Source organism: Maniola hyperantus, chromosome 9 (assembly GCF_902806685.2).
Source record: "Maniola hyperantus chromosome 9, iAphHyp1.2, whole genome shotgun sequence".
Taxonomy (NCBI): domain Eukaryota; kingdom Metazoa; phylum Arthropoda; class Insecta; order Lepidoptera; family Nymphalidae; genus Maniola; species Maniola hyperantus.
In genome coordinates, this window is record NC_048544.1 from 13,504,421 (window position 1) to 13,532,398 (window position 27,978).

The 27,978-nt window shown below is 38.7% G+C and overlaps 1 pseudogene; it reads left to right on the plus strand.

The window, feature by feature from the left end:
* Positions 1 to 649: 649 nt before the first annotated feature.
* Positions 650 to 27,906, plus strand: LOC117985296 (uncharacterized; annotated as a pseudogene).
* Positions 27,907 to 27,978: the final 72 nt, after the last annotated feature.

Below are 27,978 nucleotides of genomic sequence, written 5' to 3' on the forward strand. Positions count from 1 at the left end.
CTCATAATAATGACGTTAACGCGTCGGAACCAGTCACAAAAAAGTATTTATTTACGTTGTCTGCACAACTAGAATGAATACAATATTATTGTTCACACAAATTAGATAAGTACCGAACAGAAAACAACAACAAATGAAGGTGATGATAATATATGGGTTAATATTGTATTAACGTAAGCACTAGGTATAAACACTGAATCTTTGTACGTCACACTAGGTAGTAACTTTCTCTGACACAGTACGAACAATAAAAAGATACTGGCCAGCGATACATATACCTACTGGCTGAATACTGGCATGTCGAAACAAATCGCAAAGAAGATAACGTCACACAAATTAAGAACGTATACTTTTTCATTTGTTTTCATACGGCATTGGCAGGGGCGACATGCACATTGTTGTGTATAGAAGATTTTGCGTGATCACGGAGCGGAGCAAGCACAAAATACGTAAGGTACGGACATTGGATTATATTTAGGTCACGCGCAGCAAATAAAATAACATCGCGGTACGTGTAACTCCTGCAAGCGTCGCCTGCCGAATGATTTGGATTTGAAGCTTGGGTTTTGGATTGGCCGTACCCGGACGTGTGCTAGCGGCGGAGGGTGGCGGAGAGGGGCCACACATTCCGCTTCGCCTTGCAACCTATCGATTCCGAACAGTGTCGTCGAGACCCGAGACTCAAAGAGGCGAAAATCCGAACAAAGGAGTGCTAGCGGCTAGACATTTTTTTCATTTATGTTACCTAGTTGAACATTGGAAAAGTCCAGGACTCGGAGTGTTCGATGACTGTGTACAGAATTGTCGATCGATTTATCGTTTTAGTTTAGATCGCGACAGGTTAGTGGCAATTTGATTAAACAAACCAACGAAAACTGTTAAATTAACCTTTGGTCGAGTAGGCGAGTGGAATTTTCCATTCTCGTTCTGCTATTAAATGGCGGACGCGTAGTGAGTTACAAACTGGAACGTAGGTAGGTAAAGTAAGAAATCCTGTTCAGGTTTCGATTTTATAAACTGAAATATTTTGTCATGAGTCACGGTTATTTCTTATTGCGTAACAAGGTAGGTACATACCTACCTACCAAATCATAGGCTCTGAAATTGCTATCGAGGTAGGTACCTAGGCTACGCAAGATAATTTGATACCTACGTAGATACCTATATCTACGTATAGGTTACACTAGTTAAAACATGTTTTCTTCTCGTGGGTAGGTATTTATTAGCTTGCTCGTTTGGAATAGAAGTGTTGCTTAACCAATAAATTAATGGTTTGAAATATGAAAGGTAGGTGTGTAAGTACTAAGTAGGATCTACGTCATAACCGCACCTTATAGGACAGAGATAAGTAGGCAGGTATAGCCGCTTTAGCTAAATTTAAGGATGGTCAAATTGTCACTTATTAGATAGGTAGCTGTAAGTACCTACCTACTTACTAAGTAGGTAGGAGGTAGGTACTAACCTAAATAGTACTTAGGTTAAGTGCGAAATTATAGAATACTCATGAAAAAACACAGGTTGGGTTACAGACCTAACTCTCGAACATCCATAGAAACAACAATTATCTCTAGGTACCTACCTACTGAGTTATAGATAGGTAGGTACTAGGTAGGTAATATTTCTATTTTAAAATTTACATTTACCTACATAGTTAAAAAGGTTCATGGAAATTGGAAACATGTTTGGGTTGGGACTCGACTTGAAAGATGCAATACCTATCTACTTATCTATCTCGATTCTCGAATTTCCTGATATTGAATTAGTAAGTATATGCACAAAGTATAGCACCGTTATGGGACAGGTATATATACCTTATTCGTGTGACAGAACAAGCAAGCTACTCCGCGCGCGTACAAGGGCGAAGGGAGAGGGAGGGGTCGATAGCCCGTCGCAGTCACGCAGCCGGCTGAAGTCGGGCGCGACTCTGCGACTAGGGTCGTCGTCACGCGTCCGCCGGCCGCCATTTTGTCGTTCATTTCATACGTCGCAACTGAGCGGAGGGGACAGGCCGACGGCGCGGCGCTGGCGCGTTCGTTTTCACATCCTGATTACTGTATTGTTAGAAAATAGAATCCGAAGAAAATTAAGATATTATTGCATACTTCTGCAACAATAAGGTACATACACGTACCAAAACCGTTCCATCGGTTGAATGGCGTATGGAAATTAGTGACTTCGACTGAGAAAGAAAAACTGAAGGCGGATTGCAATTTTATCATTGTGTGCTATGGTTGTGCTCAACAAAACTAAAACGTGGAATTTATGCATTTAAAAACTGTGATTTGTGTTGTGTATATTTTAGTGTGAGTAATTTTGATTTGATTTTTGTTACTTTTTACTCTTTACCTTACTGCAGTGTACTTAATGACTTACCTACTTTCTTTTGGATAGAATATTGCGTTTAACATACATTTTACATAGTAGACACCTCTTTATAAAGTTAGACAGATTTACGTAGCGTCCTATTGAGGAGTGCTGATTCACGATAATCTTTTGTCTTTCTAGAAACTTATCTTGCCTAGATGACGTAATACGTATTTTCGTTTAAAACCGAGGATGACCGAACGAGGTCCCGAGTGGCAACGGCAGTTTGGTCATAGTGTGGCCATGTGTAAAAAATATTCGTGAACGCATAATGTGGTAGATTTTTTAAATTTTAAACCGATCGATGTACCTAGTAAATAAAAACAAGATCTAAATGATTTAAATAAATGACTTACCTACATAACGTAGAATATGTTAAGTTTTTAAATATATTGCGTTGACTTTAAATTACTTATGTATATTTATATTTCGGTTGACGTCATTTCGATGTTAATGAGACACTCCAGCGCAATAGCAATTTGCGGGATTTATACCCAATCTGTGCGTAGGTAGTTTAGAAATTCATTTTTTACATAGGTAACAATTAATACTTAATGGAGTTATTTTACGGACACATCTTTTTCCATAATACTCTCAAAATATTTTACTTAGGTCGGTACTTACTTAACATTAATAATTACAAATTGATAAATTGATTATAATCACATTCGTTCTCACTAGTTCTCTATTGGTCAAGCTAGTTCCTTAATCTGGGTCAGCTATCCCTGGAAAACAAAAGAGTAATTATACCTACTGCGACGTTTTTTATCTGTGCACATTAATTTCAAAATGGCTGAATAGACTTATGGCACAAATACGTAAGATATGCTTATGGTTTTATTGTGATTTAAAATGGTGGTATTAGGTATTTAGAAGTAGTGAAGAAACTTATTTGGGAGTATTATTATGGTGTAAAAGTGAAGGTAGACTGTTCTACAGATCGGTAGAATTAGTTGATTTTGTTGGACTTACAACTTGAATAGTTTTTAGTGAAGGGCGAATGATATTGAGGGATCGCTATATTTTTAACGCTATATTTTAAAATTAAACATGAGACTCGTAGTCCGAGTTGTAATAGGTAGCTGACTTACCGACATTCATTACTCAGCTTCATTGAATTTTCGCTATGTTGAAAGAGTTTTACTTAATTCTATATTTTCTAGGTGTTTTTCTTAAAATATAGCAATACCGAATTCTACTCTAGTAACGCTGTCACCTGAAGATATATACCTAGTACGTGACAGGTTGAATTGGCAATCGGGGAGTGAACGCCCCGCACACCCGTACAGTCCCCGCGCTAACCCAGAGTGGGCGAGCGCGGGTGACGCACACTTGGCGCGGGGCGAGGCGGGAGGCCGCCTCATACCCCGATTGCAACCTCAACTTGTCGCAGACTTTTAAGTTGGTGGCACTGTACGATAGATATTGTGTTTGGATCTTTTTCACTGACTTCAAAATATTGGAAAACGTTTTCAATTTGAGACTTTTGTTTGGCGACCAATCATGATCCAATCGGTCAAATCTGAATTTTAGTTTTTGACATTTTGCAGTTTCTGCTGAGAATGATTGACATGCTTCCAGCGCAATAGCTATTTGCGGGACTTATACTATTATGGGCTTTCGAGAAGGGCCAAGCACGTAGATTTTTGCAACCATTTTGACCGATTACAAAGTTTGCTTGATGCTTGAGTCTAGCATTTGCGTGATTGATGCGATTTTATATTTTTTGTTTGACACGACGCGACGTTCAGACAGTGTTCAAGGTATGAGAAAAATGTCGTTTGCTGGCTCAAGCTGCAGCTTGCCGGTTTCATCAAGCTGCTTGATACGATCGTGAAATAGCTTGATCAAGCAAATCGTGCTTGACGTTAAGCCGCTTAACCTTCTCGGAAGCCCTTTAGACAAAAGGTTTCTTGTAGAGATGCACATCGTAAAACTGGATACATTTGGTCGATGGTCTTTTGCAGCTTGTGAACTGAGCCGACTCGTTTTATGTGTCTTCTATCCTACGCAGTGTGGCACCAACACCACATTTTACCGCGGAGTCCTTACGTTACTCGAGTCGTTAGTTGTCGTTACTTGGGTAATCCGAGCTATGTCCTGGTGGGTGCCGATTTCTACTTCAGCTTCTCGACGCTTCTTCTTCTTCTTCTTGTCCTTTATACCACGCTATGTGGGGCCGGCACAACATGTCTTTTTCTTCCAGACATGTAGGCCTCAACGGGTGGGCCTCACTATTCCCGCTGAACTTTCCCGTTGACGGTAATACTGATAATACTTCTATCACATTCCTGTTGCGTTTTTATACCGCGACTATTCGCGACAAAGAAAACGCTTGTTTATTTCAATGATATTTTCGACTCAATATTATAATACTGCCTGCTTGGACAGTTATTTGTCTGAAAGATAGTTTCACTGTCTATTTTTAAAACCCTTTAAATGGGAAAACGGAGACATTTTGTAGGAGGATATGAGTCTCACTATTTCCATTCGTCGTTTCTTAGGTCAATGGGTATAGTAAGACTGATTTGAAAAAAACGTGAAGTCTCAGCATTACCATTGCACACCTGAACACTATCTTCAGCTTCTCAACGCTATCTTGGTTATACTGCTTCTATGGATTTCCACATATCTGATTTGATCATGTGGAAAAACTCAAAGCATAGCAAGCAAAGCATTAGTTTTCTTAACATCCCCTCTAAGCGATTGGGCCTTCCTAATTAGCAACATACCTCGGAGCCGTACGTATATGTCATCACGTGTAACAATCACTGTTTGACTTTGGTCTTCAAGAACTAAAGGATTTTGGACGAAAAGACACCTCGAAGCTCCAAACGTTACTCAGCCGAGCTGGATTTAGTGATTTCTCGAAAAAAATCTTCCCTTGTATTTTCGGTGTAGCTGTATCTACCTCGAGTTCAACTCAAATTCGCATACTTAATTTAAAATGTCGTGACTTATGTCTGTAAATGTTTTTGGTCAACAAAAGTTTCTCTTCAATTGGGATGATGACCATGTCAAAAATCAATTATTTCTTAGGAATTACTAACTCTGTCTTCCAAAATTCGTAAAATCCACGTGTGCTGTTAGTTTTATGTTTGTTAACCATTAAATTATCGATTTAGCTTAAAAAGTACTTCAAATTACGTCGAACGTGTATGACGTAACAACTGTGGGTTTCATACAAGCTCCCATACCTACCTACTAAGCGAGCGTTTTGACGTTTGATAAAAAGTCGCTGATTTGTCTATCTATCTGAAAAAAGTAAGGAATTTTTTGTAGATAATTATCTTTTGTTTGGGCTAATTATATGATAAACTTACTGTTTTGCTGATAATCGCGAAAAACCCATTTTTGTGACCTTTGACCCCAAATTAATTTTTCTCCAGTAGGGCGATTGTCTAAAACCTGCATCAATCATTATTACAATCTCAATTGTTCTGATTGGCTGAATTTGTGCCATTCTTGTTGCAACAATGCATTGTAGCCAATAGTGAGCGAGCATTAACCAATCAGAGATGATTGGGATCGTGACATTGTAGCTGTCAAACAACCGCGGTAGGGCCACAGGTGTCGGATCGATGAGGACTTTTCATATTTCATTTATAATAGTGTTTTGAACAATCCTACCAATTTTCAGTCAAGTGTGAATTATTGCAACCTCACCCCTATATTTTGATTTAATTTGACTGGACTAATAAATGACCCGCCACTAGTGAGAGTTCGCTTAGATACATTAAATTAATTACAAAAAAAATTACACTAAAATAAACTTTAGATGCAAAGTATTTATTTTGTGTACTTACATAAAGCTTTTTCTTGCGTGTGTTCTCCTGATATTTCATATTTGATATTATCACGTCGACCACTTCGCGGGAGCTTATGGAAACCGGAGACGGTTCCGTGTTCACATTAACGCCAGCTCCACACGTTGGTCCCAACACTGTTCGCCCAACGTGTGGAACTTAGCATTGGCCCCAGCAACGTTGGCAAAACTAATTTCCCGATCCACACGTTGCGTTGCGGCCAACGTGCAACGTGTGAAGCTAAGAGTTCGATTCCACTGCTAGCAGTATAGAGTTCTGAGTTCAAGCTTTTGCGTTCCCTGTTTTAGGGTTCCGTATTTTATCATCTATGCGATAGAAATAAAAAAGTTTTTTTTTTCAATTAGGTACATTTTTAGATATGCTTTTGAATCAAGTTGAATCTACCACTCGTTCGGAATGCCGTTTCTACCGAGAAGAACCAGCAAGAAACTCGGTGGTTGCTTTTTTCAAAAATTCAATTTAAAATACTATCTCATGCACCTACACAAAAATTATTATTTACTGTAGGTAGTCCCATGAATTACTGAAGCGAGTCACCCCCACGATTTTTTATCATTTAGGTACATACTTTTTGACTGTATAGGTACACTACCTACCTACTTAGTATGTTTATTATATGCATAGTTTTCAAAAGTTGTATAATATTGACTTTGGAATTTTATTATATTGGCTACTTAGCTGATGTCCGCGACTTTTTTTGTTTAACTAAGGTGGTTCCTGAAGTAGATGCGGTGACTCGTAAGAGCAGTTTAGTTTTCAAACTGTATGGCCCACTTGCACTCAACTGCTTAGTAAAAGTGCAAGTCGACCTTAGCTGTTTAATTAGCTATTTGATTTAAATACGATGACTGACTGATCTATCAACGCACAGCTCAAACTACTGGACGGATCGGGCTGAAATTTGGCTTGCAGATAGCTATTATGACGTAGGCATCCGCTAAGAAAGATTTTTAAAAATTCAATCCCTAAGGGGGTGAAATAGGTGTTTGAATGTGTAGTCCACGCCGACGAAGTCGCGAGCATAAGCTAGTAATTTATAACAAACTACTTAATACTGGTTAAAAGTAAACCATAAGTAACTAGGTAGCTATTACATAGATCGCGAGTCGTTTCCATTTTAGATTTAAACACTCCCGCTATTGGCTCCAATGCATTGTTGCAACAAAAATATTGTAGCCATAGACTATATTACTATCGATGATTGTAGAATTGATTGATGCAGCTTTTCTGTAATCGCTCGGCAGGATACTGTTTTTTTATTATTTAGATACAAGTTAGCTCTTGAATGAAATCTCAATTTTCACCTGGTGGTAAGTGATGACGCAGTCTAAGATAAAAGCGGGCTAACCTGGAAGGGGTATGGCAGTTTTTAGGGTTCCGTACCTCAAAAGGAAAAACGGAACCCTTATAGGATCACTTTGTTGTCTGTCTGTCTGTCTGTCTGTCTGTCAAGAAACCTACAGGGTACTTCCCGTTGACCTAGAATCATGAAATTTGGCAGGTAGGTAGATCTTATAGCTGACATTTGGGGAAAAATCTGAAAACCTTGAATTTAGGGTTAGATCACACAAAAAAATTAAATTGTGGTCATGAACAAATAATTAGTATTTTCAACTTTCGAAGTGAGATAACTACCTATATCAAGTGGGGTATCATATGAAAGGTCTTCACCTGTACATTCTAAAACAGATTTTTATTTATTTTTATGCATCATAGTTTTTGAATTATCGTGCAAAATGTCGAAAAAATACGACTGTAGTACGGAACCCTCATTGCGCGAGCCTGACTCCCACTTGGCCGGTTTTTATTAAACACACACCCCTTTGGTTTCTGTACGGTTATGTACCGGAACGCTTAATCGCTTGGCAGCACGGCTTTGTAGGGTGGTAACAAGACTCGGCCGAAGCCTTCCACCAGACCAACCCTCCACCTCCCCTGGCCCCACCAACCTCTCGGTTATATGGGCTGAATCGCGGGAGGGCGCCCGTTCGGTACTTGCTCTTGGCATTTTCCCGGGGCGCCTTCTTGACTCCCTACAAATTATTTTGTCTCTTCCTTGTCCCTTATGCTCACGCTCCCCCCTTTTGGCTCCCACCAGACCAAATATATATCTATTCTATTCTAAACTAGTAAGAAAACTGATGAGAAATAAAAGAAATTTGGTACCTTGTACAAGAACATGGGTGGGCCACGTAAGTTGTCAAGCCTGTACTGTATTGTAAGGAGTGTAAAATTTCAGCCTCAAAAATGGATTCGGATTACGATCGCAAGTTCGAGGAGATGAAGGGGTACATCCCATTTTTGGAGAGTATGATTGAGAAACTGGAAGTGTCCAACAGCGGTACCAACCCTCGGCAGGCACAGCTCAACAAGATACGATCGCTGAGGGACCTGCTTTTGGATAAGAAGAAAAGGTACCTACATATTTGTGCACATAATTTTTTTTAATAGAGATAGCGAGCAATCGAGCTGGCGGGTCATCTGATGTTAAGTGATTATCGCCGCCCAATGAACATTTGCAGCACCAGCCGCCCCGCACACTCGCACGTCACCCGCGCTCGCCCGCACCGGGTTAACGCGGGGGCTGTGCGGATGTGCGAGGCGTCCTCAGTCCCCACCCCGATTACTATATCGACCTGTCGTCCTGTAAGTACTATCTAACACACCTAGTTTCTCCTTTCACCAAAGGTTGCCTGGTGGAGATGGTGCAATCATGGTGCTCTGAGGCACCAAGATTGATTACAATTGTTTTTAGTTTCCTTGTTTTTGTCTTGTTTATTTCATGTTTTGTATGCAATAAGGGTTTTCTATCTATCTAAACTGAATCGCTGTCGCCTCGCCAGTGCGGCCTTGCCCATAGGCGCCATCTCCACGGACGAGAGAATTGTGGCCATAGTCTTGCCGTGCCACCAAATTCGATACAACTCTTATGGACCAATCTCCACAAGGCGATACTATCGCAAACGATACCTCGGTCGGACTCGTTGCAATTCTTTCGTGGAATCGCGTGGCGCTTTAATACTCGGCGACACGCCATCCACAGGAGATTCCGTAGTTGTTGTAGTAGTAGCCGTTATGTTAGCCATTATGCTCTGTCGACTGATCGAGTCACGACCAGTCGACAGTGCGAAGCAGTAATTAGTTGTGACTTTACGAGTCAGCAACAGTCTGAACGTGTGTAGACATTTAGTCGTGATTTTACGAGTCACGGCTGATGAGGGTCATGGCTTGTGACCGTCCATGCATTCATCATTATTCATTAACCAGAGTCATTTGGAAATAACCTACGACGTTAGGACGGGTGGTGTTGCAAATAACTAAGTAATTATTATCTGTTCAACTCTTCTTTTGCATCTCTCTTCCATGCGGCCTGTTATTTAAATATATAAAAGGAAATGGTGACTGACTGACTGACTGATCTATCAACGCACAGCTCAAACTTCTGGACGGGTCGGGCTGAAATTTGGAATGCAGATAGCTATTATGATGTAGGCATCCGCTAAGAAAGGATTGTTGATTTGAAAATTCAACCCCTAAGGTGGTGAAATCGGGGTATGAAATTTCCGCATTTGTGTAGTCGACGACACTCGTGGAGTGTGAACTACACCAAATGCGGACGAAGTCGCGAGCATAAGCTAGTGAAGTAATAATCAATGAGTGATTTGAATCAAAACTGATAATAAATGTTTTAGTATTCTTAAAATTGTTGAATATTTGAAAAGTTATAATAATAATCTTGTTTTTTTGTTTCAGGATGAAAATGGAAAATTTACTGAAATGTGAACAAGTATTGGTTAATTTATACGCAAAGGTTAAAGAGGTACGTTTATTTTGATAAAATATTATGATGCATTATTATAGTAGGTAAGTATTTTATTAAAGCAACTATAGTGTAAAAATAATTTTTTCATATTATTGTAGGGCAATGCAATCTCGGGGCCAAAAATGGAGTATTTGTCGAAAAAGGAAAATAGTGATTTAAATAAAGTCAGAAACAAGCTCAAGTCTGTAGTATCCAAATTGCAATCGGATCCTGCTGAAACTTTACCAGAAATAGCAAGAGCCAGTGAAACTGAAGAAATATGTGTACCTGGTAGTAAGGAGCCAGCATTGTTTCAACGTAGACCCAACATGCCGTCAACACCATCACTTGACTCCCCAAGCAGAAACAAGGAAAGTCCCGTAGCCAAAAAGCCTTATACTCGAGTTTTAAGATCACCTGAATCTAATTCTAGTGAAAATTATTGGCCCAAAAATACATCTTCACCACAACCACTTTTTAGTAGACGTTCACCTAAGAAATCACCGCGCAAACGTTCACCATCTTATCACAGAAAAGAACGAAAAAAGACTTCAAAAACGAAATCAAAATATAACCAATCGAAAGACTTAAATATAACATTAAATGTGCCAGAAGATAGCTTAAAATCATTGAATACTAAAGATATTTTGTCGAGAATAATAAATTGTAGTGATAATGATGTTGACATTGCTACATTGCGTGAATTAAGAACACAAATTCTTGGTGAATTAAAAGACACAGGGACAAATGATGACATATCTGATATTATACTTAAATCGTATAAAAATAAAAAGAACAAAGAACTGAAAGACAACACAAAACTTGAAACATCAACTAAAAACTGTGAAGTCGAAGAAGGAGAGCTTTCTGATAGTGAAAGTGAAGCTATCGAGAGTATTTATGGTAGTTTAGTTGTTTTAGATAAAAGTAAATCTGTATCCCTGGGAAATAACAGTTTGGATAAACCACGGAAAATAGAAATACGTCTTGTATTTAACTCTGATAAAACCAAACCCAGTATACATGAAGACAAGGACAAGGATTCGTGTGTTGATACATCTGATTTTGAAACGTTTAATACGCATAAAGATAAAAAAAGTGACGAAGTAGTGATGCTAGATAAAGAAGATTTTACTAGTGAACAGAGTAACGATGACAAAGACCATGTTTCCGATGATAAATTATCTTGCGATTTAAAATCGGGCGACGGAAATTCAGACGGATCAAAACTTAAAATAGAAACTTCCGAAAAAATTAATATTAGAAAAGATGAGGATAGTGAACTTATCTCCCCAAAAATCAAAGAAAAGAAAAATGCCTGTGAAAACCAAAGTGCTACAAATTTGCCAGTTGTAAAACCTAACTTTTACAAAACTCTAGTGGAACTAGGTCAAGAGGAAATTAAAGATGACAAAAATTTCAAAGAGTCTCAAAAATTAGATGAAATCTCCCCTATAGACACTTGTAGTGGTAGCAGTGAAATTGATGAAGTTAAAATACCATTATTAGAACCAACGGAACCTGTATTAGAACCATCAAACGAAGTGTCTGAAATTGATATACTTCAAGCGTTAAAAAAAGAGATCCTAAGTGAAACTACCAACGTATTAAACACTGATACAACGAGTTCCGCGTCGAGCACACCTCTTTTACACCAGCCAAAAATTACTAAAGTAGCCAATGCTAAAGAAATAGGCCCTAAAAAGAGAATTTCAATTGAAAGCTATAAAGCTAAAGCTCCTGTAACTAAACCTACTAAATATATTAAAAATGCCGTTAAAGATGATATTTCGAGAAAACAAAGTCTGAAATTGACAGAAAAAGAATGTGAAAGGTTTAACTTTTTGTCCAAATTAACTTTAACAGAAAGCTCTGATGATGACGATAAATCAAGTTTGTGTTTAGATGATATCTATTCTGATTTCGCTCCAAAATCACCTGATCACGAAGATTTTGCTGATACGGGGCTTAAACCACCTGTTATTATCCCGAGTGATCCAGTTCAGGCAACAGTTGTTGGTTCGGAAGCTGATGTTGACATGAGAAAATTATTACCAAATGTTACAGCATATGATCCATCTACTGTACTTGTACAGTCGCCCCTTACTATGGAACAATCGAAAGCGTTTAATACTGAAAAAGAAATGAGTAAAAGTGATGAAAGAGTTGCACCACCCCTAGTAGATCCAAGGGTGAAGAGAGACACTACCTCTGTGTCAAATCCGAATACTCTTAATTCACAATCAGTTAACGTTGAAAAGATACAGTCACCATTATTAAATTTCCTTACATCTACTTCAGTTATGCATAATGTAAATGAGGAACAAACAGCACTAAATGTGAATTCATGTACTAACAGAAATTCAATGGCAACACCCAGTTTGATGAGTTTGAATATTACACCAAATGTGAATATGTCTTCCCATAATATACCACCTTTGTTACCAAATTTGACTCCAAATAGAACACCTAATGCAGCCCCAAACATGACTCCAACTGTGTCCCCAATTATTCCTCCGCTCATGACTCCGAGTAGAACACCACATGTTGCAAGTATGACTCCTAGCAGAACACCAAATATGGCAAACATGACCCCAAATATGACACCATCCCGCCACGCTTATGACAACGAAGACTATTCTAGTCGTAAACATGTCTATGCACCGATGTTTTATGTTAGTGAATCGCGAGAAAGTACGGACAATCCAAGAGAGAAGCAACAAACGCAATGGGATGCATCTGACAGTAGGTCACCTTTCTGGGATGACCGAAATTCCAGAAACTGTTCTTTGAAAACTGATACCGATTATAGAGAAACAAGAAAAGATGTTGATTATAGGGATCAAAATGTGCATTCCTTGCAAAGAGACGTTGATTATAGAAGAAGTCACTCCGTGCAGAGAGATATTGATTATAGAGACATTAGGAACAACCCTGTACACAATAAACATGGTTTTGACAGAGATTCTGATTGGATACAATGTCCTCCTACACCCAGCCATCCATTTGGAAGACGAGAATGCCCTCCGACCCCAACGCCGTCATTTGGAAGGATCGATAGACCAATGACTCCTATTCATCCCTTTGGTAGATCAGATTGTCCATTAACTCCTAGTCATCCCTTCGGAAGGAATGAACCACTTCTCCCTGCACCCAATTTTGTTAGATCTGAATATAATCAACAAGCATCAAGGTCGCAAGATCCAAGATTAAATAGGACTTCTGATTATGACAGTTTTCAGTATGGAGATGATGACCGAGAACGTTCCTATTTTCATGAACGACAGTTTAACTCTGGCCAATACCATTCCGACACTCATTTATTTAGAAAGTACAATCGTGAACAAAGTGTAGGGAAAAATGAGAGAAACATTCCTGATTACAGAGAAAAATTGCCTCGCAGAGAAACTAGTGTTAGCCGTTCATTCAATCGGGAAGAGAGGGATTATGGCCATTCATTTAATAGAGAAAATGAAAGTGATCGTTATTCAAGAAATCGCAACAAGCGTGGAAGGGGCTACGACTATCGAAATCACAATGATTCTACTAACTATGATGAAGGCCAACGTCGTGGTCGTGAAAGAAGCATTGGGAGGACGCAAGAGAGAGTCTCAAATCTAATGAAAGAGGTTAAACCTTCAAAATTGGAAAAAGAAAATATATTACGTGTAAATCCTCGCGGTGGACCCTCCTTTATGATTGATACAAGCGTTAATAGTTCATTCCAAGAAATTAATACTAGAGTAAAATCCAACTCCAGTTTTGACGCTCGTCGACAACGTGCCTCTAGCGTTGGTCGTACTTTACTCCCTAAAAGCAAGACTTCGACCCATGAAACAAAATACACATTTCATGATACCGAGAATAAAATACGAAATACTAAAAATTTTCGACGTGCTTGTAGTGTGGGACGAGATGTTGACAGTAACAAAAAGCTTAATTTCAAGGATATTAAAGCTGATCTAAGGTCTTTTCAATTTAAATCGGATTTTAGATTTGCTAAAGATAAATACGAAGTTAGTCGGGTGTCAGCTGAAATTCCTAAAAATGATAACACTCGCAGCAGACAAAAAGCTCGCGAGATCTATGACAAATCCAATTCAAAGTACTCACCCAGAAAAAACAATAGAGATCCAAGGATGCGTCGGGACAATTCACATGATACTAAAGATAGGTGTAGCTCACTAGATTCCAAAGGTTACGGTATTGTCTATTCTAATGATAATATTTCAAAGGGAACAATTTTAGGGTCTGGCTACGGTGTTAAAAATTACAAGATTCCAAAAATAAAACGCCCGCAAGAGGTAATAGAAATAAGTAAAACAACTGATGATGATGATGAGAATGTGTCGTGCTCCAAAGAAAATGATATACACATTGAATCTCAAAGTGAAGAGCATAAATCTGAAAATCGTTCAGATGAAAAAAATATTACCGCATCCCAAAAGATTAAATCAAAAGATATTCAGAACCAAAAGAAATGTGCTCAGAAACAAATGAATAACAATAGTAAACAGCAAGAAGCCCAAGAAGAGTTAGATGAAACTGAAACTAACTTAAATGAAACCAGTGACAGTGGGAAAAAAATGACTATCAATCGTAAACAGAAGAATTTGCAAGTTACAAAAACCAATAATGTTAAGGAGTTGTTGAATAATGACAACATAAAAAAACAAAATGAATCCGAAATGAATATTCTTAACACATCGTCGGATTCAATGGATAGTATAGAAAGAAGGGTAACAAGATCCACTCGGAGAAATATGCCTGATGAATCCATGTCGTTGAAATTATCGCCAATAAAGAGAAGAACAACAGCGAAAAAATCGACTCTAAAATCTGATTCTGATTTGGATGACAATGATAAACCAAACAGAGAAGATGTTGAAAAGATTTCACAAGCTTCCAAAAAGCAAATTCCCCCTGTTGTAGATACACGGAAAGTCTTAGATACACATAATATGGTGCCGGTAGACATTAAAGATAGTGAAGTGAGTACAGTCTGCGAAACAAGCAAAGAAAAAGCAAAAGTAAATAACTTATCAGAAAATACAAACTCGGAGAAACAACAAACGGAGTTCGATTCAACTAATAAAAAAGAATCCATGTTGGAAAATAATAAACTTGATCTTAAAGATAAACAAATCGAAGATGACTTGAATGCTAGCTTTAGCCTAGATTTTGAGATATTTTCTGAATCCGATAGTGTTGTTGAAAATATAAATGATCGTATAGCTTATTTGGACCATGAGTTAGATTCATCTAAAAATAGTGATGCTAGTAGTAGATTCACTAATGAAATAAATCTTGAAACAATGTTAGAAAACTTAACAAGTCCAGGTAAAAGTGACAAAAAAGAAACGGTACAGTATGTCTCATCACATGCACAAGATTTAATTCAAACAGACAAATCTAATAATGAAATAGAAATTGGGAATATTAATGTATTAAAAAGCATGGTAGAACCGACTGACATCAAGGGAGATAGCTGTAGTAATGAAAAATTCGATAAATTGCAAATAAGTGAAGAAAACAATAAAACGGATTCTAACAGATCTGAAAATTTAACTCCTAATAAAAATAATTTTCAAGATAGTGAAACTGGGCCAGATTTTTTCGAAAAAGATTGTGAAATATACAACCCACAATTGTGTGTACCACTAGTCGAGATTAATAAAGTTGCCGTAGAAGACGCCTGTAGTAACGATGCCATCGTTTCAACTTCAGAAGATGGTAAAAACTTCAAACCGGAGTCTTCATTAAAAAAACTTCCTGATAATGAAACTGCTAATAGTCCGTCTACTCCGGACAGTACTATTAACAGCAACGTTGAGGATTTGGAACCAAAAGGTAATTCGCCTTTTACTCATGAATCTGGATGTGAAATGAATTCTGATATAACTTCTACACATGTTACTGATGCACCCAATAAAGATTCTTTGGAGGTAGTTTCTTCTGATGTTAAGAAACCAACAGAAATCGATACGTTCTTGTCTATTTTAAACGATAAAACTAAAATGAAAGCAATACTTTCTCAATTGGATAATCAAGAAAATAAAGAAATAAAAAAAAATTTAGAAAAACTAAGTGAAATTGTATCTGAAATTGCGGCAAAACCAAATGACTCGGAAAGCAATGAACAAATCGTTAATGATCATTCCAACAAAAATATCACTGAGACTCACGAAGAACTTAATAAAGTTGACTTCGATTCAAAAGTTCAAGATTTACAAGAAAATAAAGACTGTTCTGATGAAATTGTCTTTGAGGTGCAAAAAGAACTTAATGAAGTTGATTTCGATTCAAAAATTCAAGATATACAAAAAGATAAAGAGATTGAAAGTAGTTGTGAAACGTTAAACACACAGAAAGAAGAAAATAAAGACATTGATAAAAGTTGTCCGGTAGAAAATACCAGCTGTTCTGATAAAATTGTCTCTGAGGTGCAAAAAGAACTTAATGAAGTTGATTTCGATTTAAAAATTCAAGATATACAAAAAGATAAAGAGATTGAAAGTAGTTGTGAAACGTTAAACACACAGAAAGAAGAAAATAAAGACATTGAAAAATGTTGTCCGGTAGAAAATACCAATGCTAGCAAAGCTATTACTGACAACAAAGTTATAGAAAAAACTTTTGAAGAAAGTGTCAGTAATATTAATAAAGCTACAAGTGATAACTGCAAAGTTATTGATTTAAATACTGAGGAGAAAATTCCTAGTGATTCAAATAATAGTTCTCTCTCTCAAGAAAATATCACAACAGAAAAAGATATGAAAGAAACTGATGAAACTAAAATTGAAGAACCTGCTAAATGCGATGATGTCGAAAGAAATCAGCAAAACGAAACACTAGAAAAAGAGAAACCCATTAAAAAGTCTAAAAGAAGAAGAGGTAAAAAGCAGATCCGGAAGAAAAAGAAAATATCTACTGAAGATAAACGCGTAACTCGTTCGGATACAATCAGTGTACAACCAATGCCATTATTAGATAAACCAGTTACAAAAAAACCCTCTAGAGAACTACAAAAGTTGCAGGAAGACATTAGAGAAATGTTTATAAAAGAAGATATTTTGAACACTACGGGTATACGTATGTGTCGTATAGCTAAGTTAGTTGATGAAAAAAAATCTAAAGAAGAAGTATTGCCCAATGAAAGCACCGAACCATTAATTGTTCTTGAAAAGTGTAGTGACTTTAATGTGTCTGAAAAATCACCTGATGTAGAAAAAGTACGACAGAAGAAAATAACAAAATCGAAAAACAAAGATCTTGATGCTAATAATTTACATGATGAAGCTCTAAATATAAATTCGCTCAAAACCAAAACTGCTTTAGCAGTTGATTATAAAAGTAAATTAAAGGAGAAAAAGCTGGGTAGTTCAGATCCGTATAACTTTGTAACTGATTCTGTAAGTGAATTGAATAATATTAGTGATAAAAATTATAGTAGCTCGGAATCTGAAAGTGATTCAGTAGATTCAACTAAAAGCTCGACTGAAAGCGCGGAAATAACAGAAACGAAAAAAAAAGTAAAGCGCAGGCGAGGTAGACTGTGGCAATCAGGAGTTATTAAACCGAAGAATAAGAAAAAGAAATTAGACCAGAAACCAGTTCCTACTACTACAGAAATTATTTCAACTGATGATATTCCTGAATCAGAAACACGCAAAGTACCCGACTTTACTTGTTTCACCGATAAAACCTACTGTTTTAGGAAACATGTTTTGACTTATAACTGCCGAATTTGTTTATACACTGGTACTGATATAGTTCATCATTACAAAAAAGAACATCCTCACACTGAAGTTCCATTATCCCGACTGAGTTCAGCTGTGGCAAAGGAAGCGATAAAAGAATCTGAAGATATAAATTTTCAAGGGATTAGTAAAATATCATCTAAAAAATATGTCTGCTGCCGGTTTGTTCTAAAGAATTTAGTAGGAAAAAGCGCCTTTGGAAGCATTTTTCTGGCACATTGTTAGTATGCATACAGGTGAATACAAACAAACATGCCCAAAGTGCGTCGACACGCAAATCTGCCCATTGGATATAGATATTCCACCACCACCAAAAGATACCAATGGACAACTTTTAGGATACATTTGCGAAAAATGCAATTACACCCAAATATCTTTAGAAAACTTAAAGACTCATGTAATAGTCTGGCATAACGATGAACAAACTGCGGTATACACAATTAATTTGGCGAGTTTATCCAAAACTGCTATCAATAATCTTTTACACCACAGTGAAGTTGAATCAGAAAAGCCGCGATTATTAAGAAGTTCCCGATCAAATCAAAGTATGGCTGAAGTAAGTGATGATGAAAGTGACAGTACCGAAGAATTTAATAAAAGCCTAAAAAAGAAACCCTACCGAAAAATAAATGAACCCGTCGTTGAAAAAATGAATAAATCTAATCACATTCAGTCAAAATTTACATTTGAGAGTGATATTACAGATGAAATTTCAAATTGTGACACTAGCGTTAAAATCGAGTCTGACACAAATGATATACAGGATAGCCATTTTGATGAGTCTAATTCGGAAACGGAAAAACAGGATGAGACGGAAAATATAGAAACTGAGAAGACTAACGAAACAACTGTCTCGCAGGATATCTTCGATTATTCTCATTTCAAAATTAAAATAACCAGGTCTGGATCCAAAGAATATGTGTGTTGTATCAATGGTAACGACAACCATTACAAAACTTCTCTTTTGATATCAATGAAAAAACATGTGCAGTTGAAGCATTCAGAAAAATGGGATGGATATTGTTGTCTGTGTAAAGCTATAGTTACCCCTCAAGGTGAACATAACTTTAAAGATTGCTTACAACATTTTCTGGATAAGCACATGGATAATTTCCCTATCTTAGAGGAAATCCCTGTAACACAAGAAGAAATACCAGAAACGAACGAACCTGCTGCTACATACGAAGCGCTCGAGCCTGTTACCACAAATAAATCCTATATTAATGTTCGGCCTCTGTCTGAGCTCATGTTTGAACCGAGAGAACCCCAACAAAAAGAGGATGCTCCTGCTTTGCCGGTAATAGAAAGCGTGATAAGCCTCGGTCGAGTAGAACAGTCACGCCCAAGCCCGTCCTATCCGACTCCCATTACAGCGACTGTCGAAACCTTGAAACGCTATAAGTACGAAGAATTTCAAGCAGATATTATGTCCAGAAAGAACCGGGTAGTCTTAGAAGCGATGATGTCCTCCCGCAAAAACTGGTACAAGTGTTCAAATGTGCCGGTCGCTTTTGTTCCTTTACAACGGACAGCGCTGAAGATGCACTTCTGCACGCTTCCACACATATGAAAATCGGTGGAGTGGATTCCCTGAGTTGTGTTTATTGCGACTACGACCCGAGTGGTAATGCGATTGATTTGATAACGCACGTGTTCAAGTACCACGGTTGCTGCCCCTACGTGTGCGGGATGTGCTTCTACCGCGCGGCTGCCAGTCAGTTGGTGCACGCCCATATAAACAGAGTCCACGATAAGGCGACCGATGTGAACGTGTTAAAGGCGACATTTCAAACTCCCCCTCTTCAGGAAGACGACATACTGTCACGAGAAGCTGCCGTGGCGTATTATCAATGTTGCGGTAAGTCTAAAAATAGGTTTTTTACGGTTTCGTACCCCAATAGGAAAAAAGGAACCCTTTATAGGATCATTTATTGTCTGTCTGTCCGTAGTGTGTGTCAAGAAAACCTATAGGGTACTTCCCGTTGACCTGAGTCATGAAATTTTTGCAGATTTCTTACAGCAACAAGTAAAGGAATAAATCTGAAATCCGTGAATTTGTGTTTACGTTACAAAACAAAATTATAATGTGATTAGGGAACAAATACCTAATTAGTATTTTCAATTCAAGAGCTTTACCTGTACCTACATTCTAAAACAGATTTTTATTTATTTTTATGCATAATAGCTTTAGCTAGCTTGTGCTAGGAATAGGTACGACAATAGTGCAACGGGTAGGGTTTGAACCGGCGACCTTTCGAATTTCAGTCAGCTCCTCTAACCGTTGAGTAAATTTGACTTTGTTTCTTAATTTTAAAAGGTTTGTCGCTTTTCGCCAATGAAAATTGAAAGTGTTTTGTTAATTTCCAGATCGAAATTCACCTGAGGGCCCATGCAAGTACCGGACATATACATCCGGGAAATTCTGCGACCATGTACAAGCGCGACATCCTACTTGCACCGAATTTTTATGTTTTGTACGTATGTTTGCACATTAAAAAACTTTAATATTCTTAAAACCATACCTAAATAAGTCTTGAAGGCTCTTGTGAACTATAGTTAAAAATATTTAAAAAAAAATTACTATAGTTCGCGACAGGTCGAGATGGCATTCGGGGTATGAGGCTGGGGGTCACCCCGTACACCCGCGCACTTGCCCGCACCGGGTTAACGCGGGGGCTGTGCTGGTGTGCGGGACGTTCCCGTACTATAGGTAGCTGATGCTCGCGCCTTCGTCCCAGTGGATTTATGTTTATAAAAAATCCCGTGGGAACTCTTGATTTTTCGGGATAATAGTAGCCAATGTCACTCTCCAGGTCTTCAACTATATCCATGTACAAGTTTAGGTCAATCCGTTGCTCCGTTGCGACGTAATTGAAGGATCAACACACCAACAAACAAACACTTTCGCATTTATAATATGGGTACTGATCGTTAGAATCCTTACATCATCCCGAGTGATACTACTGGCTATAAAATTAAAAAAAAAATTCAATATGGCGGCTGTTTGGCGCTATTTTCAATTTTTTAACCTTTTAAGTTCGTTTTTTGACAACAGTCGTGTTTTTTTAATTGAGAGTTATTTTGTAGATATGTTCAACATCGGCACCAACAGCCGTTGACTTGGTAAACCATTTAAAAACTCATGGTTTAAAGCTATACCAATGCCCATGGTGCGTTTATGGGGCTGAAGATGAAATGGAATTACTAGAACATGCGTCAGCCGTACATCCTACGCGACAACCAAAGGCATACTTGCGGATCATCACGAATAAGGTTGGTAAATTGTCTGAATAACTTAACTTGTAATTAACTCGTTCGCTTTTATTTACTAACCCAAGTTATTAACCACATTATTTGTACATACTAATATTCTATCTTTTATAATTACTGTCCGAAACTTCTGGCTCCACGGAAGATCCTGGCCGGCGCGCGGCGGTGGGTTGAGATGATGACGATGATGTTTTGAGTCCAAGCTATTGCACGATTATCCTATTTCTTGTCCAACGATTTTCCCTCGTTTAATTATTATTTTTTAATTACAGGAGGGCACGACCGAACTCAGGGTTTTGCCTTTGGCTCATTTGAATAAATATATCGTACCTGCCGTAGAAGTACCGAGCACCCTAAAAGATTTGCCTGTACGGGAAGCTAACAGATCGATAGAGTTAGAAAAACTAATTGGACACGTCGTGACAGAGTCTATGGCGATGACTGCTGAAACAAGTGTCAGTGATACAGCACCGGCAATTCAAGTTAAAGCGCCCCCACAGCCGGATGTGTCTCTGTTAGAAAATATGAATATTTTACTGAATACAGAAACGTTACTACCAAGAGTGAACACACCGGTGCCTCCAGAACATCCACTGACGACGATCGATCAATCTGAGCAGTCTACCCCAATTCTTAAAGTTGAAACACCCCAGAACACCCCAGAAAAGATACCCCAACTTGAACCTGAAATTGTTTGTTTAGATAGTGATGACGAAACTCCCCCTCCCGTGGCAGCAAGCGTACCGGAAGTGTCACGCGCTCAGACTTTGCCACCTTCGACTCCAGTTGAAATAGAAATAAAGAAAGTGGATATGACTCAATTATTGTTTGCTCCAATTGTAATATGAAACTAAAATGTGGCGCTGGGTTCTCAAAGCACATTAACGCTTGTTTTGCCAAAACGACGAACCTTATCCCTTGCGCCCACTGTCCCATCCAGTTACCACGGAAAACTATCGTCACACATTATAACTCCCATTGCGACAGAACTAAGCAACCGCCACGGTACTACTGTTACAAATGCTCCTTAGGATTTCAGAATATCTCCAAGGCTAAGGAGCATCAGGAAACCACACACGGTATGGCTACGTCTAATACAGCATTGCCAGCATACATCAAAGAAACGGCCCCTGGTCCAAAAAGTAGAAGAAAACGGTGTTCAGCAAAAGACAAAGCTGTTGAACCACCCGCAAAAGTGACTAGATTTGGACCGCAAGATATCGACAAGCTTCCGATTAACCCTATTTTAGACGATTTTGTCGTGTGTTCCTTGTGTGGATTTAATACGAAAGTGCGACTCAATATGGTGAGGCATCTGCAGCAGCACGCGCAGCAGCAGCCCGTGCCGCAGACCGCGCCCGTCAACCCTGTGCCGCACCTGGAGACCAACGAGATGCACTTCGACAAGATGCTCAACCTCGCCTCCAGCTCCATCGGGCCCCGGCTCGCCGACAAGAGCAGCAAGCCGGACGCCAACGCAGCCGCAGCGCCGTCAGTCGCTCCGGACACCATATCGCGCTACCCGAAGTTCGTGTCCGACAAGCATCGCCTCACGTGCGGTGCTAAGGGCTGCTCGTACATATCTGTCGACGAGACGATGTTGAAGTGCCACTGGGAAACGCTGCATTACGGCACGAACGATTTTCACTGCGTCCATTGCCCCCCCTACCAGCAAATAGACAAAACCAAGCCCGTAACCGCCATGAGAATCATAGGTCATCTAAAAATGCACGACGAGAAGCTGTATGCTTGTTCATTGTGTTCATACTATCATTATCGGCGTCAAATTCTCGAAAGACATTTGGTTGATATGCATAAGGGAGGGCAAGTGTTAGTTGTTAGGGAAGGCAAAGTGGGGGAGACTAATACACCGACCGCGAATGCTAGCTTATTAAGAACTGCGGCACCCACGATGGATTTGAAACCATGGCAATGCGGTCTGTGTCAATTGAAGAGCTTACTTCGTCAAGACGTGGTAGACCATTGTGCCAAAGCACATAATTCGAAAATGCAATACAAGTGCGCGTATTGTGCCTTTAGAACTTCAAACCCCGAGAACATAACTAAACATCAAGCTAAGTCCCATGTTGGCAAGCCGGAAGAGATTTTCTATTTCTACTACCGGGAAGGGTCCGTACCGGATGAGCCTGATGGAACTACCCGATGGCAAAAACAATCTAAAAACGCAGTTCCGTCAGAGCCAAAGGTTAAGTTCGAGGATCCCAGTGAAATACCGCCCCCTTCTGCACCGAAGTCACACAGTCTTCTACGAAAACTCGTGACAGGAGTAGATCTTAATCTGGTTAAAAAAGAGCTTCATCCAGCCCAAGAGACAATAGAAGATTTATGCAAGGAATTCGGAGCATTTTGTGAACCAAATGGACTTAAATACAAGTGTCCACTGTGTACTAATGTTATAGAAGACAGTTTAGAGGCTATGCAATCTCATCTTTACGAGGAACTAAAATACAGAAAGTAAGTAGATACTGTGTGGGCAAAGTCAACATTATAAAAAATATCCCAAACTTGCTTACCTAAAAATAATGCTCCTATAATAAGTTTGTTTTATATATTTTTGCTTTTGTAATCTTAAATATATAAAAAGAAAAGGTGACTGACTGAGTGACTGACTGATCTATCAACGCACAGCTCAAACTACTGGACGGATCAGGCTGAAATTTGGCATGCAGATTGCTATTATGACGTAGGCATCCGCTAAGAAAGGATTTTTGAAAATTCAACCCCTAAGGGGGTGAAATAGGGTTTTGAAATTAAGCTAGTATAATATAAATGTGCTTAATTAAAAAATGTTCATTGTATTTTTTAGGTGGGGTTGCAATATATGTTTCTACAAAGCATTCCATAAGGAAGGCTTAAGTGAGCACATGCAAACAGAACATAGGCAAAATCGTGATCCAATTGCATTGCCCGTTGACAATCGAGTAGAAACTTGGGTAGCTAAGTTATTAGAACACCAAACGACTTTAATAGCCAAATATAAAGAAAACTTAGCGAAGCAGAAATTGGAGATCTTAAGAACTAATCCTGGACCTTCCACATTGAAGCCCCAACCCGAAAAAGCTAAAGAAAGCTCAAATACTGTAGGTACCACCAATAAGCCAGATGATTCAGAACTGGAGAAGATTTTTGGGCCCTTTGGTGCACCCTCAGACTTGTCATTCTGCTGTCCTATTTGCAGTTCTTCCTTCAAAGAAGAAGATCTCATGCATAGCCATTTGGAGAGCGAACTTAATAAAATAAGGTAAGTACCAAAAACTACGACTATGTTATTCGATTCTTGTATGTAACATGTTTCAATTAGTGAGTTTTTCCATTGCCAAGAGGTGACAGAAAAATTTGTTTTTAACTTTGCCTCAGTTTTATAATGCATTGCAATGGTATGCAGTGCTCAGACAAGCAGTTAAAACACATGAACAAATCATCGTTATATATAATTTGGTTAAAAAAAATTGTGCAATAAATTACTATCAAAAGCTCTATGCTAAAGTCTATAAATAAATGGAAGCGTTCGTATTTTTCAGGTGGTTTTGCAGCAACTGTGCGATTAAGTTCCAAACGTACCACGAAGCGCAGTTCCACAGCAGGAGTGTTCACAGCGGACAAGGCGCACGGCCGGTCGAAGTCACCAGAGATCCCACAGTGCGAGCAGCTTGGATAGATGCCGTGATTCGAACACAGAAACAGAGCATGGACATTGTTCCCGTGCAAACAAATACAGAGAACAGTTTTAATCAAATAGAGAACATGTCTGACCCAACGGAAAACTCATTACTAGTTGTCCGTTACGAGAGGAAAATGTCAACTTCCGATGAAGAGTTGGCACGCCGAACACCAGCTTCCACCGTAGACAGTGACGATGAGAAACTAGTAATCGATGAACCATTGGAAAACAGAAAAGCTAAATCAAAGTGCCCTTACTGCACCTATGCCACCGGTCAAGAAAAATTTATGCGTGATCACATACTGCGGCACTACGGCCTAAAACAGTTCAATTGCCCGTATTGCGACTTGAATGGAACCCGTAAAACTATAGAAAAACACCAGAAATTGTACCACCCAACGCGACCATTAAACTTAGTGTCTGCCCCGATCCCAAGCGAGTCGCCCCGCGAATATAGCAAAAAGTTTTCCAATTCGTCTGTTGATGCTACTCCAGTCAAGGTCGTGTGCTTAATTTGCCGGAATTATTTCACCGAAACCGAGGCACTAAATCATATACATGATAAAATTCTAACTACTTTCGGCAAAAAGGGTGAAGTTGTAGTGCAGTGTAGCGTGTGCAGTACACTTCACAAAGACGTCACCGCTTATTTGAGACACCATAAAATGGTTCACCCAGAACTCGGAGTCAATTACGTATTCAGTAAATTGAACACAGTGTCTGCTGAGTCTAAAGAGATGCTTTACGCTTGCGAAATTTGCCCTCAAAAATTCTCGCACTTGAAAGACTTGAAAATTCACGCTGACGCGAACCACCAATCTGAATTGAAATACAATTTAGTTCCTAAACACCCCAATGTCTCGATCATAAATTTGGACGATTACGAAGAAGGACAGGGTTCGTCGAAACGTAAATGCGACGATGATTCAATTTTACCGCCTTTTAAAAGAACTGCGAGGAAATCCACGACTAAGTTGCCTCCTACTAGGAGCGCACGGAAATCCACGACAAAACTACCTTTCAATGTGCGTTGTGAAACCGAAGAGTTCTCCTACTACGGAGCGAAGCCCTCGACTGAGGGTTTAGATAGGGTGGTTACTATGATGCCGTTCTGTAACAAATTAGTGCCATTCACGTTTAGCACTTTGAAAAATATGGTAAACATTGATCCTGTTGTGGTGGTGGACAAAATAAATAATCTCTTATAGGTTCCTCCAGTGAATTGAGATTGCGTTGTTTAATTTTGAATGTGTGGGTCTTCTATAATCTGATTAAGGTCGGAAGGATACGCACTTATATGTTGCGTATTTTTTAACAGACAAACGCGCGCGGATTTTCGGGCAACGGCAATTATTCTGTACGGGCGAAACGTCGAAGAAAACCGCGAGTGAAACTTTTAAGTTAAAACTGGCGCCGATTCTGCTTTTCTCTAAACTAAATTTAGAGTATCTGCATCTTTTTCTACAGGAACTTCACGTTTAAAGACTAAATTTTAGTGCATGCCACAAATTCAAGCAATAGGCTCGTGACTGGCAGCTTAAGGCACGTGGTTTGATAGCTCTAAATTAAATTTAAAACTGTCCAAACTGTGTCTGTCCTTTTCATATTACATTAGTAAAAAGAGGATGCGAATACTCTAAAATTTAGGTGCGTTCAGAATCGGTACTACTAACTGGATATTATCGAACGCGGTTGATAGCTGCGACTTATAGGTATCTGGATAATACATAGTAGGTACAGTGAACTGCAAACTATCGGACGTAAGTGGCGGACGTAACTTTGAGCACTCTGACGTCCGGAAGATATCTCGCAAGCCGCGTCCCAAACGACTGCTCACCTATCAGTCGCGGTTGTCAGCCGCGGCTTACGGACGCGTTCCACAGTTAGTTTTCACCTTAATCCTTACCTTACGTATACCGATACGATTTAAACACAAGCATGAGTCCAGTGGCCTTCGTCAAATGCAAGAACTAGATATACAATTTATTGATGATGACTATGTCAAAAACAAATTATTTCTTAGGAACTTATAAATCAGATTATAGACTAGAACCAAACCTGTTATTATTATAATGTGCCAGATCTGGCCAAAATCTGTGATTTTTTCGTCATTCTTTATTTAGAGTTTAAGAATAGGTTAAATACATACTTACGGTAAAAAAAGCATTTGTATGATAAACGGTAAGTAAACTTTAGTATGTTACGTTATGTAAATCTAATTAATATGTAGATTTTAGTGGAATGAAAAAAACTGAATAATTTTGTAAGTTCTTTGCCCATGGGAATGTTTTCTGAAATATTGTCAGTAGATATTTCTCTAATCGTTTGTGTGTGTATACTTATATAATGCGTTCAAACTTAAAACTAAGTATAGGACGGATTTTTCGCTATATTGTCTTAGCTGGAACTGTTGGAAATATGATATACATATTATTTTGATTCAGTAAGTACCTATATTTTTAAAAGATTTTATAGTACTAAAGTAAGGCAGTGGTCCGACCGCCGGCGAGAAAACGACTAAATATCGGCGATTTTCTCTCTCAAGAAAAGCACAATAAATGTACCTACATTTCGTGTAAACGAAAGAGATGCATATATCAAAAGTTGCTCTGTGACTGTTCACACTGCCGGCGACGACTCGCTTTACTAGTTTTGTCTCTGAGCGACGAGCTTTTAAAAATAAACTCGCTAACGTAACGCTCGCGCAGGTTTGCACAAGACTGAGCGACCGCGGACGAATGGCGCGAGTAATCGCTCGTCGCTGCACACCCTGTTATAGCCCGGCGACAAAACTATCAAAACTACACACTCGCTTCCCGCTGATCGCCAACTCGTTTATAGTTTCTAGTTCTACTCGTTTCTCGTTCATCATTGGCGATCGGACCACTGCCTAAGTAACTATATCGATTTTGTTGTACAAAAGTAAATCATGTAAAAACTGCGCTGGTTATGTAAGTATGCAGTCTTTCTTTTCCTTGCGAACATTAATTTTCAAGTTACAGTTGACAGATAGAGGTCACTGACCGTCCTATTCTTAAAAGAAGGAGGCCAATTCTTGTTTTGAACGCATTGTACCTACTTACCTAATACTCAAAAAAATAGTTTTTTTTAGTATCAGTGAAAAGATTACGTGTTCTTTTTTAAATTTTTAGTATGATTGTCAAACAAAATACCTACATAAATAACGTAAATTTTAATGAACCCTGCTTAGTTTTTTTGAAACGTCCTTTCGGTTAACCATGTCTGATCGAAAACCATTACAAATACCTAATT